Source organism: Hippopotamus amphibius, chromosome 8 (genome assembly GCF_030028045.1).
Source record: "Hippopotamus amphibius kiboko isolate mHipAmp2 chromosome 8, mHipAmp2.hap2, whole genome shotgun sequence".
Lineage (NCBI taxonomy): Eukaryota > Metazoa > Chordata > Mammalia > Artiodactyla > Hippopotamidae > Hippopotamus > Hippopotamus amphibius.
In genome coordinates, this window is record NC_080193.1 from 20,109,941 (window position 1) to 20,125,320 (window position 15,380).

General features: G+C 42.5%; 1 non-coding gene across 1 annotated transcript; it reads right to left on the reverse strand.

The window, feature by feature from the left end:
* Positions 1-15,307: 15,307 nt before the first annotated feature.
* On the reverse strand, positions 15,308-15,380 carry TRNAW-CCA (transfer RNA tryptophan (anticodon CCA)). The gene has a single exon. It is a non-coding gene; the product is annotated as a tRNA-Trp (tRNA).

A 15,380-nucleotide genomic window follows, 5' to 3' on the forward strand; every position in this document is an offset into this window, starting at 1 on the left:
TCGTTGCTGGGCGCGGGCTTTCTCTAGTTGTGGTGAATGGGGGCTACTCTTCCTTGAGGTGCGCAGGCTTTTCATTGAGGAGGCTTCTCTTGTTGTGGAGCACAGGCTCTAGGTATGCAGGCTTCAGTAATTGTGGCACATGGGCTCAATAGCTGTGGCTTGAGGGCTCTAGAGCACAGGCTCCGTAGTCGGGGCACATGGGCTTAGTTTGCTCCGCGGCATGTGGGATCTTCCTGGCCCAGGGATCAAACCCATGTGCCCTACTTTGGCAGGTGGATTCTTAACCACTGTGCCACCTGGGAAGCCCCAGTAAAAACTCTTGAATACACACTCCCAATATATATTCCTTCTGTACAGCTTTTGAAAAGAAGAAATAAGAACACTATTCAATATCTTGTAATAACCTGTAGTGGGAAAGAATCCAAAACTGTACACCTGAAACTAACACAATATTGTAAATCAACTATGGTCAAAGTGAAAAAAGAGGAAGAAATAGAGATTCTAATACTTTCTTCCTACAGCCAATGCACTGTCCCGTGCACACCATTTTGGAAACCACTGGGATAGACAACTTTACTTTGCAATACTCTTGTAATATTGAGGTATAATTTACATACCATAAAGCACATAACTCAAGTTCAAAACCGGGTTACTTTTTACCTATTTCTACATCTGTATAGTGATAATACTAATCAAAATATAGAACATTCTAGCACCCCAGAAGACTACCTTGTGCCCCCTCCCAGAGCATACGCGCGCCCCCCCATTAATAACCACTGTTCTGAGCTCTACCAACATAGATTATTTTAGCTTTACCTGGTTTTGAACTTTATACAAATGGGCTGTTACAGCATCTACTCTAGTCTGAATTCATTACTCAACATTATAAGATTCATCTACATTATTTTGTGTAGCAAGAGTAGTAATTCATTCTTGTGAGTATCCTATTGTATTAATATACGTTAATTTATCCATTCTACTTTTTTTTTTTTGCCTTGCCGAGGGACACGTAGGATCTTAGATCCCCCATCAGGGATTAAACCCACACCCCCTGCGTTGGAACCACAGAGTCTTAACCCCTGGACCGCCCTATCCATTCTACTCTTGACAGATATTTGGGTTATTACCAGTTTTTGGCAATTATGCAGAAAGCTGCTCTGAACACTCCTGTACGTGTCTTTGGTGGACAGAAGCCCTCACTTGACCATGAGTGTATTTCCGGGAGTGGAAGTGCTTTAGTAAATATTGCCAAACAGTCTTGCCAAAGTGGTTTTGCCATCTACACTCCCATCAGCCATGTGTGAGAGAGAGATCGCTTTACATCCTTGACAACATTTTGAATCATCGGTCATTTTAATTTAATTTTAATATTTTTTGTATTTATTTTTATTTTTTAAAATTTTTATTGGAGTATAGTTGATTTACAATGTTGTGTTAGTTTCCAGTGTACAGCAAAGTGATTCAGTTATACATATACATATATTAATTCTTTTTCAGACTCTTTTCTCTCACAGGTTATCACAGAATATTGAGTATAGTTCCCTGTGCTATGCGGTAGGTCCTTGTTTATTACCTGTCTTATATACAGTAGTGTGTGTATGTTAATCCCAAGCTCCTGATTTATCCCTCCCCTCCCTGTTTCCCCTTTGGAAACCATATGTTTGTTTTTGTATCTGTAAATCTGTTTCTGTTTTGTAAATAAGCTCACCTGTATCATTTTTTAAAGAACTTTTATTGAGATATAATTGACATACAATAAACTACATATATTTAAAGTGTACAATTTGATTTTATTTTCTTATTAGTAATATATATATAGCAATCCCTATCTCCCTCACTTGTATCATTTTTTTAAAATTTATTTATTTATTTATTGGGTTGTACCGGATCTTAGTTTTGGCATTTGGGATCTTCGTTGCAGCATGTGGGATCTTAGTTCTCCGACCAGGGATCAAACCCAGGCCCCCTGCACTGGGAGCACAGAGTCTTAACCACTGGGCCGCTAGGGAAGTCCCTTATATCATTTTTAAAAATTAGATTCCACATATGAGTGATAGCATGTGATATTTGTCTTCCTGTGTCTGACTTAGTTCACTTAGTATGATAATCTCTAGGTCCATCCATGTTGCTGCAAATGGCATTATTTTGTTCTTTTTTATGGCTGAGTAATATTCTGTTGCCTATATGTACCACATCTTCTTTATCTATTCCTCTGTAGATGGACATTTAGGTTGCTTCCATGTGTTGGCTGTTGTAAATAGTGCTGCAATGAACATTGGAGTGCACGTATATCAGTCCTTTTAATTTTAGCCATTCTAGTGGGAGACCTTACAATACTCTTGTTGAAGGGGGAAAAAAAGGCCAGGACAAACATCCTGTCTTCCATTCTGGCTTATCTCCTCCCCCACCCCTGACTTGAGATTTGTGGATGAGCTGAATGCACAGTATACCTGAAAATCTCAGAATCCAGTGTCCATCACGCTATGTGATCTCAACTGAGATGCAGAGCAAAATTCTAAATCTTAACCCACAACAGCTAAATCTTACCATAAACTTGACAAAAGATTAGAGAGCTACAAAATGGGTTTTTTCTTTCTTTCTGGCACTCTTTACATATTCAACAGCAACCAGAAAACAAGGGTTTGTGCTTCTAGAACAACCAAGGCTGAATGTTTTCTAAAGGAAATGAAGACATTTCTAGAGCAATTTCTCTCTTTGAACTCTCCTTCCAATGTCCATAGGACCCAAGAATATAAACTCTAAACTGACTTTCCATTAGTAAGTAATCCTACAGCTTAAAAAAGAAAAAAAAAGCCTTTATTGACATATAGTTCACATACCATACAATTCATATATTTAAAGTATACAATTCAATAGTTTTGAGTATATTCACAAATATATACAACCATCATCACAATCCATTTTTTAAACATGTATTTATTTATTTATTGGCTGTACTGGATCTTCGTTGCTGTGCGCGGGCTTTCTCTAGTTGCCGTGAGAGGGGGCTACTCTTCTGGTTGGTGGGAGAGATTCTCATGTGCTTCTCATTGAGGTGGCTTCTCTTGTTGTGGAGCATGGGCTCTAGGTGTGCAGGTTTCAGTAGTTGCAGCATGCAGGCTCAGTAGTTGTGGCTCTCAAGCTCTAGAGCACAGGCTCAGTAGTTGTGGTGCACGGGCTTTGTTGCTCCTTGGCATGTGGGAATCTTCCCGGATCAGAGTCGATTTTAGAACATTTTTCCATCACCTCTAAAAGAAACTCCATACCCTTAAGCTACCATTCCCCTATTCCCCCCCAAGCAACCACTAATCTACTCCCTGTTTCTGTGGATTTGCCTATTCTGGACATTTCCTATAAATGGAATCATACAATATGTGGCCTTCTGTGGCTGCAAGATTCATCCATGCTGTAGCGTGTATCAGCACTCCATTCCTTTATATGGTGAAATAATATTCCATTGCAAGGTTGGGCCACATTTTGCTTACCCACTGATGGAAATTGGGGTTGTTTCCACCTTTTGGCTATTATAAAAAATACTGTTATGTCCTATAGCTTTTTAACCACCATGATACTTTTTGAGGATTTTTTAAAAATTATTTTCAATATGTATACATATTGACATTCATTCTTTTTTTTAAACTTTATTTATTTTATAAATTTATATATTTATTTATTTATTGGCTGTGCTGGGTCTTCGTTACTGCATGCAGGCTTTCTCTAGTTGCAGTGAGCAGGGGCTACTCTTTTGTTGTGGTGTGCAGGCTCCTCGTGGCCGTAGCTTCTCTTGTTGCAGAGCATGGGCTCTAGGCGCATGGGCTTTAGTAGTTGTGGCACTTGGACTCAATAGTTGTGGCACATAGGCTTAGTTGCTCTGAGGCATGTGGGATCATGCTGGAGCAGGGATCTAACCCATGTCCCCTGCATTGGCAGGTGGATTCTTAACCACTGCGCCGCCTAGGAAACCCTTGACTTACTCATTCTTAAGACGTCAGTTAAGACTCTATAATCAGATTTTTTCCACTGTCTGTCTTGTTTCTGGGAGCAATTCTCTGCACCTACCATGTTGTTTCAAGTCTTTGTTCCCATTCCCTTTTAGCCTAGCTAACGCCCACTCATTCTTTTTTAAAATATTTATTTATTTATTGGGCTGGGTCAGGTCTTAGTTGCGGCACACGGGGTCTTTATTTGCACCATGTGGGATCTAGTTCCCTGACCAGGGATGGAACCCAGGTCCTCTGCTGTGGGAGTGCGGATACTCAGCCCCTGGACCACCAGGGAAGTCCCAACTCCCTCTCATTATTTTACTTGACATTTACATGACATTTACTCAGTATCCAACTTCCTTGAATTACTTAAGAGAATATCTTATTTATATGATTATCTATCTGCATATGAAGTGTTAGGATATTCCTTGCATTCAAAGAAAAAATATGATGAACCAGGAGAAATGGCATGATCTCAAAACCAGGATTATTGTCAACTTATTTTTTCCGGTGTTCTTTATATAGACTTAATACGTTGTCGAAAGGATGTGTTACTCATAGCCCATACTCTATTTCATACCCCAAAAGAAGAAGTGGTAATTTACAAAATTTCTTCCTCTTCTTCCCACCCCATAATATCACATGCCCTGTAGTAGCTGATGTTTTTGGTCATATGCAGCCAGAATATCTAGGAAAACTTTTGTCATCAAATGATATGAACGCATATGCTGGTGCTTCAATCTCTCTCTTTCTAAGATGACTCTTAACCAACCAACCACAGTATACAACGTTGATTGTAATAGTTCAATCATTCATACGTTTACCATGTAAAAATTAAAATTCTGGGGAATTCCCTGGTGGTTGAGTGGTTAGGACTCCGTGCTCTCACTGCCAAGGGCCTGGTTTCAATCCCTGGTTGAGGAAATAAATTCCACAAGATGTGTGGTGCGGCCAAAAAAAAAAAGAGAGAGAATTTTGCATGCTAGTATATTAGTGGGTAGCCTATTCTCAGCGAGTTCCATGCTTCTGGTTCAATCCAGATTACTGGTGGGATTTTTCTATATTTTCATTTTAAATTTTGGGCTTAGCGAGAGCGAAAAGAAAATGTTAAGTGATGAGGGTTGTATGGAAGAGTGAAAGAGATCTTAAGAGGGAAAGGGGGACTTCCCTGGTGGCGCAGTGGTTAAGAATCCGCCTGCCAATGCAGGGGACATGGGTTTAATACCTGGTCCGGGAAGATCCCACATGCCATGGAGCAACTAAGACCGTGCGCCACAACTGCTGAGCCTGCGTTCTAGAGCCCGCAAGCCACAGCTATTGAGCCCACGTGCCACAACTACTGCAGCATGTGTGCCTAGAGCCTGTGGTCCACAACAAGAGAAACCACTACAATGAGAAGCCCACACACCACATTGAAGAGTAGCCTCCCACTCACCACAACTAGAGAAACCCCGAGTGTAGCAATGAAGACACAATGCAGCCAATAGATAAATTAAAAAAAAAAAAAAAAAAAAAGACAGAAAGGAAGAAAGAACCAGAAAGATGAAAGCCAGTGACCAAGTTATGCGATCACATCATCTTCATCCAGCCTCCTTGGTTAGGTCTCTTGAAAGGCAGTGGGAGAACACTCAAGTTTCTCTTCTATTTGCCTCAAATGTCTCTGTATTCATTTTCTAGGGCTGCCAAAACAAATGACCACTAACTGGGGCTTTAAAACATCAGAAACTTATTCTCTCAGGGTTCTGGAGGCCAGAAGTCCAAAATTAAGGTATCAGCAGGACCGCATTCCCTCCAAGGTCTCTAATGGAAAATCTTCCCTTGCCTCTTCCCGCTTGTGGTGGCTCCAGGTGTCCCTTGGCTTGTGGTAGTGTCACTCCAATCTCTATCTCCATCGTCCCATGGCCCTCTCCATGTGTCTCTCTGCCCTCTTCTGTCTTTTATTTATTTGTTTATTTTTGGCCACATCATGTGGCTTGCGGGATCTTGGTTCCCTGACTAGCCTGGCAGTGAAAGCGTGGCGTCTAAACCATGGGACCGCCAGGGAATTCCGCTTTTCTGTCTTTTATAAGGACATTTGTCATTGGATTTAGGGCCCACCCTAATCCTAAATAGGATCTCATCTTAATCCTTATCTTAATTATGTCTGTGAAGACACTTTTTCCAGGTAAGGTCACATTCGGGTTCCATGTGGACATGAATATTGTGGATGGGGGGCGGGGGGACGACACTATTGGAACCCCTCCAACCTCCTTCCTCAAATTTTACTGCTTCTGTCTTTAGACAGAGTGTATATACTCTACGTGACAATGAGCTCTCTACTTTGCCACTGATCAGAAACGATCACTTTATAAATTTTTTTTTTTTTTGGTCGTGCCACACAGCTTTTAGGTCCCTAGTTCCCCAACCAGGGATCAAACCCAGCCCCTCAACACTGACAGCTTGGAGTCCTAACCACTGGATCACCAGGGAAGTTCCACAGTCATCTTATAAATTTAACTGAAGTAAACTAATGTACAGAAAAGTACGGAAATCACAATGGGTTTTCACAAAGACAACGTTGGCACCTATGTAAATGATAAAACACCCAAATCAAGACACAGAACATTCCCAGTACAGATTAGGAACAATATTCTTACTTTTTTTTCCATTAAAGAAAAATATTAATTGTGATAAAATACACATAAAAAATTTACCATCTTAACCATTTTAAAGAATACAATTCAGTGGCATTAAGTATTTTAACATCCTTGGGCAACCATCCCCACCATTCAGCTCCAGAATTTTCTATCTTGCAAAACTGTTGCCAAGAAAAAGCTGGCCTCTGTTCACCGATGCCGAATAGAAATATGGAGACAGAGCTTTGGAGAAGTAGAAAGGAATAGCTTTATTACTTTGCCAGGCAAAGGGGGAACAGAGTAGGCTAGCACCTCAAGGACTGTGCCCCGCTCTCTGGGGACTAGGGAGAGGTCTTATAGTCGGGGCTCGTGGTCAAGGGTAGGCGATAAAGATGAAGGCAGTAACAGTCCTGCATTCTTCTGATGGGTCAGTGGTGAAGTAAGTAGGACTCAGCGTCACCAACCTTCAGGTCCAACTGGTCTGGGGTCTACATGCTTGTGGGCAGCATACCATCGTTCATCATTAACTTCTCACACCTGGAGGGGGCTTCAACTTCTGCAAAATAGCTCAAAGGTATTGGTGTGTGTATTGTTGATGGGGAAACAGGACCTGCCCCAAGACTGCTCTTGACTGTTTCTCCCAGATCTCATGCATCCCCTTCCTTCACTGATTAACAACTACTTGACTCTGCCCACTGGAACTCAGGGAAGGTCATGGAGGCTGAACGAAGGCTGTTTTCCTATAATCAAAGAAATAGGGGACACAGAAAGGCTTTGTGCCCAGGAGACCCACAGGGCCCTGCTCGGTATCAAAACTAAAACTCTGTCCCCATTAAACAATAACTCTCCATTTCCCCAGCCCCTGGTAGCCACAATTCTACTTCTGTCTCTATGAATTTGACTACTCTGGGGACCTCATGTAAATGAAATCATACAGTATTTTTCCTTTTGCGACTGGCTTATTTCACTCAGCATAATGTCCTCTGCGTTCATCCTGTTGTAACACATGTCAGAATTTCCTTCCTTTTTAGGGCTGAATAATATAGGAACCATAGTCTTTTGAAAGGTGATGACAACTTCTTTTGGATTTTTATGGCTAAGTCTTTACTTATTTTCATCCCTGATTCTGACTAGTAAACAATGTATGTTTCAGTTGTGTTTTCCTCGTTGGTGGAGTTTTTCAGGGTTTTAAACCAGAACCTAGCCCTCTGCTCTGGATCCTGTGGTTTTGGTCATGTTACCCAATCTCATGTGTATTTTCCCCCCCATTTATTTATTTATTTATGGCTGCAGTGGGTCTTTGTTGCTGTGTGCAGGCTTTCTCTAGTTGTGGCGAGCAGGGGCTACTCTTCATTGTGGTGTGTGGGCCTCTCACTGCAGTGGCCTCTCTTGTTGCAAAGGACGAGCTCCAGGTGTGCAGGGCTTCAGTAGTTGTGGCTCGTGGGCTCTAGAGCGCAGGCTCAGTAGTTGTGGCTCACGGGCTTAGTTGCTCCGCAGCATGTGGGATCTTCCCGGACCAGGGACTGAACCCATGTCCCCTGCATTGGCAGGTGGATTCTTAACCACTGCGCCACCAGGGAAGTCCTCATATGCATTTTAATTATCCCACTGAATTTATAGAAAAGGTAAAGAATCAACAGCTTTCAAAAGTGGATACAAATAACCAGAAGGTCAAGTCTCAAAAAAACAATTTTTATTCCTCTTTCCTTTCCCTTTCTTTGCAGCTGGCTCATAGGCAGAGCCCAAAGGACTTGGCGGTAGTTTAGATTTAACTCATGTCCTTATCCTGGCATTCCTCTGAAAGTCAGCAGGATTCTGTGTTTTGCTTCCTTTTATTTAAGCACACATTCATTGTTTTGGAAATACCTCACATTCCAGGCGATTCAAGACTTCTTGAATAAACAACTCACCTCTTTAGAGATAAGACCCATTGAATATATGAATTCCCAGCTGAGTGGAAAAAAAAACAACCAAGATGTAAAGACAGAGAGGAAGGTAATTCCATGTCCCTATTAGAGATTCTCAGAGGGATACATCTTAATTCATTTCCATGATGGCTAAGACCCTGCAACATTTATAGACAAATGCAGCACCTTAATCAGCATGGGCGAAGGACCTAGTTCCCTTAATCCATCAGCTGTGAACCAGGTTTTTACCGTAGGCGACAACTCATTTTCATAGTTTACACATTACACGACTTAGGACTAAATGCCAAGAAATATAGGAAGAACAAGACCAAATCCAGGGCTTCGCTGGTGGCGCAGCAGTTAAGAATCTGCCTGCCAATGCAGGGGATGCGGGTTTGATCTCTGGTCCAGGAAGATCCCACATGCTGCGGAGCAACTAAGCCTGTGTGCCACAACTACTGAGCCCACACTCCGCAACTACTGAAACCTGTGCGCCAAGAGCCCGTGCTCTGCAACAAGAGAAGCCACCACAATGAGAAGCCTGTGCATCACAACAAAGAGTAGCCCCTGATCTCTTCAACTACAGAAAGCCCGTGCACAGCAACAAAAACCCAGTGCAGCCAATAAATAAAATAAAAATAAAATTAAAAAACAAATTTAAAAAACGATCAAATCCAACCACACTTCAAGTATTAATGTCTAATATTAGCCTTTAAATGCCCTTAAAAAAAGCCCACCCAGCTGCATTATCCTTTTTCTGAAAGCTTTCTGTCATTGGAGTAGAGCAGGAAACGTACAAGGTTGTGTGTGGTCAGGCCACTCAAGATGGTTGTTCTCTTGCTCTCTGTCCGTCCCCTGCCCGACCAGTGCCTGCTTCACCCACACCCTACGCACAGGACTGACCTTTCTAGTACTTGCCCCAGGCCCCAGCTAGCGATTGTTCTTATCAAGGGGGTAGTGAGGGGCGTGCCCCTCTGCTGGTTTCCCTGGTAACTAATGAGCCCCTGTGAGTCAATTCTCCTTATAATTGGTAACTTCCCCTCCCCCCACGAGCAAAGACTTCCACCATGTCCTGCCTGTCTTCTGCTGCGCCCGGTGGGTTGTCGCTCTAGGACCGTCCTTCAGACATGTAAGCTCCCGCATCCATTAAACCACTGATGTATATGTTGTTGACTCCGGGCTCTTGAAGCTGGGGAAGCACAGGGCTTGTTGGCCCGCGGGTGCAGCCCAACAGGTGGCCTATGCCAGAACTTTCCAGAACCATGGAAAAGTGAGGGAAAGGAGGTGGAGAGGGATCCTCTTATCTTCCTCTGCTTTCTCCCAATCACAGCCTAGTGATGCAGAAAAGTCAACCTGACCTTGAAAAGGGAAGGGCTCACCTTCACCGCATAGAATTGACATTTCTCACAGAGAAAGCATGAGTTTTCCACAACGTATGGTCACATTTCAGTGCTCAATGCCAAGCTCTCAAATCTGGAGAGAAGGACTTCCCAGGTGGTATAGTGGTTAAGAATCTGCCTGCCAGTGCAGGGGACACGGGTTCGAGCCCCGGTCAGGGAAGATCCCACATGCTGCGGATCAACTAAGCCCATGCACCACAACTACTGAGCCTATGTGCTGCAACTACTGAAGCCTGTGAGCCTAGAGCCCGAGCTCTGCAACAAGAGAAGGCCACCACAATAAGAAGCCCTTGAATCTCAATGAAGAGTAGCCCCCACTCGCCGCAACTAGAGAAAGCCCGTGCAGCAAGGAAGACCCAAGGCAGCCAAAAAAATTAAAAAAAAAAAAAAATCCCTAGAGAAGCCACACAAACTCCGTGGCGTGGCTAGTGATCTCATCTTGCCTGCAGTACTCAGCCCACAACTCTATAACTATTTAAATATTGCACTTAAAGCTAGTCCATCCGGGTTTTTTTGTTTTGTTTTTTTAAGCTGATTATTTATTTGTTTTTATTTTTTGGCTGTGCCGGGTCTTCGTTGCGGCACACGAGATCTTTGGCTATGGCATGCAGGCTCCAGGGCATGTGGACTCAGTAGTTGTGGCACATGGGCTTAGTTGCCCCTTAGCATGTGGGATCTTAGTTCCCTGACCAGGGACTGAACCTGTGTCCCCTGCATTGCAGGACAGAGTCTTTACCACCAGGGAAGTCCCTATCCTGTTTTTGAAATACTAAGACTGCCTTGAGACAGTATGAGACCTGGGTTCATCTTGGTGATCACACACACGTTTCTTGCTTAACCCTGAGAATTAACTGCACTTCAGAATTCTTTATCATTAACTGTCTACCTAAAAGCTGAAAAGGTTTGTTTCTTTCACTTCAGCTGTAGCAACTCATGATGCTATCTTGTCTCTCCAGGGAGAGACACATGAATGTGACTACTGTTAGTCTTGTGATTTTTGCTCCCATTTGGATAAAATCAATACCTTTTCCTTGCTTTTTCAGAACCTTCCTTGGGGTCTTTTGGCTGCAAGTAATAAAAAACCTAACTAGAAATTGTTTTAAGTGAAGAGGGCATTTACTATCTTGCATAATCAGAAATTCGCATATTGAGTTCCCAGAACTTGCCAGTGATGTAATCAAGCCCACGTTCTTTCCATCTTTCCACTTGGCCATCATTTAATGTGCTGGCTTGGCCTTAGCGTCTCTCCTCACAAAAGGGCTCAGCTGGGACTTCCACGCTTCCACGGCAGGGGGCATGGATTCCATGCCTGGTTGGGGAATTAAGATCCCACATGCTGTGGTGCGGCCAGAAATTAAAAAAAAAAAAAAAAAGAAAGACTCAGCTGCTCTGAACATTACATTCTTAGGCAAAAATTTCCAAAGGTCCTTTTTTTCTTTTTTTTTTAATTGAGGTAAAATTCACACAACATAAAATTACCCATTTTAAAAGCACACAGTTCAGTGGCATTTAGTACCTTCACAACGTTTTGCAGCCACCACCTCTATCGAGTCCCAAAACATGTGCATGACCCCGCAGAGGAGAGCCCATACCCACTAAACAGCCGCTCCTCGTTCCCTCCTCTCTGATTTCTAGGAAACCCACTAATCTTTCAGTCCTTAAGGATTTGCCTATTCTGGACATTTCATGTAATTGGAATCATACTATATAGGGCCTTTTTTTGTTTTGTTTTGGCTGCATGGCATTCAGGATCTTAGTTCCCTGACTGGGGATGGAACCCTCACCCCCTGGAGTGGAAGCATGGAGTCCTAACCACTGGGCCATCAGGGAAGTCCCAGCATGGGGCTCTTTGTGTGGCTTTTTTCACTTAGCCTAATGTGTTTGAGGTCTACCCACACTGTAGCATGCAACAGAACTTCATTCCTTTTTCTGATAGTCCTTTGCGTGGATATGCCACATTTAGTGTATCCATTCAGCTGTTGATGGACATTTGGGCTGTTTCTACCTTTTTAGTTATTGTGACTAGTGCTGCTGTGAACACGCCTGTACATGTATTTATTTGAGTCACTGATCTTCAGTTCTTCAGGGCATATACCTAGGAATGGAATTACTGGGAAATTTTCTGAAACACATTCTCAGACTTCCCCTCACATCCTATAAGTCAGAATTGTGTCACATCTCTGCGCCTACAGCAGTGCCTTGGCAAGGAAAGTGAGACCACCATGGTTGGCTAAAACTAATCAAGATTCACACCCTGTAGCTGGGCTGGAACCCAGTCACTTCCGAAGGACGCTGTCATTTGGAAGAGGGCCATTTTCGGAAGGTGGTGACACCCTGAGCGTGAACACCATGACGCAGGTATGCAAGTTCTCTGTCAACCATCCCTCCTCGTATTGTTAGAGCAATTTGTATTCTGTTCAAGGGTGTGAACTTGTCTGTTCTACCTTCCAAGCAGCCTTTCCTTTGGGTGTTGTTTAGACAACTGTCTTCCTTAAGACAGCTGTTCTGCAAGCAGCTGTCTTAAGGAAGAAGTGTGGGAACTAGGGTTATGACAAACAGCATGGCAGACAACGAAGCCTGTATGAGATGGAAACTCTTAAAAAAACTACTAGAGGAAGGACCCTGGTGGATTCAGGGTGTGTTTTCCTTGCAGAGACTCTGGGAATGTGTTTCAGAGAACTCCCATTTGTTTAATGTTCAGAGCAGCATTATTTACAATTGTAAAGAAATGGAAGCAACGTAAGTGACCATCAACAGATGGAAAAGATAAGGATATGATATACACACACACACACATTAGAATAGGTTCTGATTAATGTACCCAGATTTGCCTTTGCCTCCACCATCAAACCGTATGGAATTCTTTTCTTTGTCTATTGCACAAATATTTCTTGTGTGCCTACTGTGTGTCAGGCTCTGGGCAAGGCCGTCGGGAGATGATGGTACACCGGAGAGCTTAGCTCCTCTCCTCATGGAGCTAACAGTACCGTGGAGGAGATTGAGGTTAAATAAATAATTCTGCAGATCATTGTATTTATTTATTTTTATTTTTTTACCTATCAATAATTACTTTTCTCTTTTTCTTTTTAATTGAAGTACAGTTGCTATAAGTTACAAGTATACAATATAGTGATTCACAATTTTTAAAGGTTATACTCCATTTATAGTTACTATAAAATATTAGCAATATTCCCTGATGGACAATGTATCCTTGTAGCTTATTTCATATCTAATAGTTTGTACCTTTGACTCCCCTAACCCTGTATTTCCCCTCCCCACCCTTCCCTCTCCCCTCCGTTAACCACTAGTTTGTTCTTTGTGTCTGTGAGTTTGCATCCTTTTTTTTTATCCCCATCCTTTTTGTTATATTCACTACTTTGTTGTATTTCTTCGATTCCACCTATAGGTGATATCATACAGTATTTGTCTTTGTCTGACTTATTTCACTTAGCATAATGCCCTCCAAGTCCATGCGTGTTGCTGCAAATGGCAAATATTTTTCCTTTTTGTGGCTGAGTAGTATTCTATTGTGTGTGTGTATGTGTGTGTGTGTGTATCATATCCTTATCTTTTCCATCTGTTGATGGTGGTCACTTATGTTGCTTCCATTTCTTTGTAATTGTAAATAATGCTGCTATGAATATTGAGGTTATGCAGGTCATTTTAAAATCAACATTGTGATAAATGTGATGAAGGAAAAAAAAGCACAATGAAAGTACAATGAAAGTTTAGAAGAGTATTCTGACTGGATCCTCCATGACAATAGACACAAGGAAAGACCACAGCAGTTCCCTGCAATGAGTGGTTAAGAGAAAGTGGTGACATCAGCCAGTGTCACTGAAGTCCCTCAATTAGCCAGCAAGGCCAAGTGCAGGCTTCAAGGGACACTGCTTAGAGCATACTAGGGATTAATTTGTTTTCAACGGAATGTTCATGAGAAAAATAATACTAGGTTTGAAAACAAAGGATTGTTTTAGACCATAAAGGCCAGAGTGGGGAAAATTTTAAACATCAAATTGCAATCCTTGTGTCACCTATGCTGTGCTGAGAGAGAAGCCCATGGCTTGAGTACCATGTCATGTCACCATTTGATCTTCAGTTGACTAGACCAGCCCAGGGGAGTCATCCATTGGTTGATTGACAGCTGTGGGCTGACCTAGTACATGAGCTTTGCTCAAAAAGGCAGTCTATACTGCATAGTAGTTTCCTGGGGCTGCTGTCACAAATCACCACACACTCGGTGATTTATGTTGTTGTTTACCTTTTATCTAGCTTTCAAACCTTATTTTACTTTTTACTTTCTCTCTTTGGCATCTTTTTTATTTATTTATTTGTTTATTTATTTATTTAGGCTGCATTGGGTCTTTGCTGCTGCGTGCCGGCTTTCTCTAGTTGCGGCCAGTGGGGGCTACTCTTCGTTGCAGTGCACAGGCTTCTCATTGCAGTGGCTTCTCTGGTTGCGGTGCACAGGTTTCAGCAGTTGCAGCATGCAGGCTCTAGAGCACAGGCTCTGTAGTTGTGGTGCACGGGCTTAGTTACTCCACAGCATGTGGGATCTTCCTGGACCAGGGATCGAACCCATGTCACCTGCATGGCGTGTTGCCATGCACCGAATTTGTCATGTTGGCAGGCGGATTCTTAACCACTGAGTCACCAGGGAAGTCCCCATTTGGTGCTTTAAAACAACAGAAATTTATTCTCTGACAGTTCTGGAGGCCAGAAGTCGCTAGACCCTTTTTCCAAATAAGGTCACATTCACAAGTTAAGGTTCTGGAATTAAGCCATGAACTTATCTTTTTGAGGATCACCATTCAACCCACTCCCATTGGATAGTGACTATTAGACCTCAGTCATATCAGGGAAGATGCTGGACAGTGACAACGATCCAGTCGGGTCTGCTCTCTATGGAAGTCTGAATCCAAGATATGCAAGAAATAGACACCTCTGTTGGAGATGGGCAGAAGCCAAGAGACCCTGAAAGAAGACAGAAGTCAGAGCAGTGACCAACTGAGGCTGCATCATGAGAATGGGGATGATTCTAGAGCTTCTCTTTCCTGGCATACCATTTTCATCATGGTAAGCAAGGATGTATCTTTTGAACTCTGCTCAATAGTATGTAACAACCTAAATGGGAAAAGAATTTGAAAAAGAATAGATACATGTACATGTGCAACTGAATCAGTTTGCTGTACACCTGAAACTAACACAACATTGTTAATCAACGATACTCTAGTATTTAAAAATTAAAAAAAAATTAAATGTATCTTTTGCTTTTCATCACATTTTTTTAAAGATTTATTCTTATTTATTTATTTAGGCTGCACCGGGTCTTCCTTGTGGCATGGGGGATCTTTTAGTTGCAGCATGCAAACTCTTAGTTACAGCATGCAGGTAGGATCCAGTTCCCCAACCAGGGATTGAACCTGGGCCCCCTACATTTGGAGTGCAGAGTCTTACCCACTGGACCACCAGGGA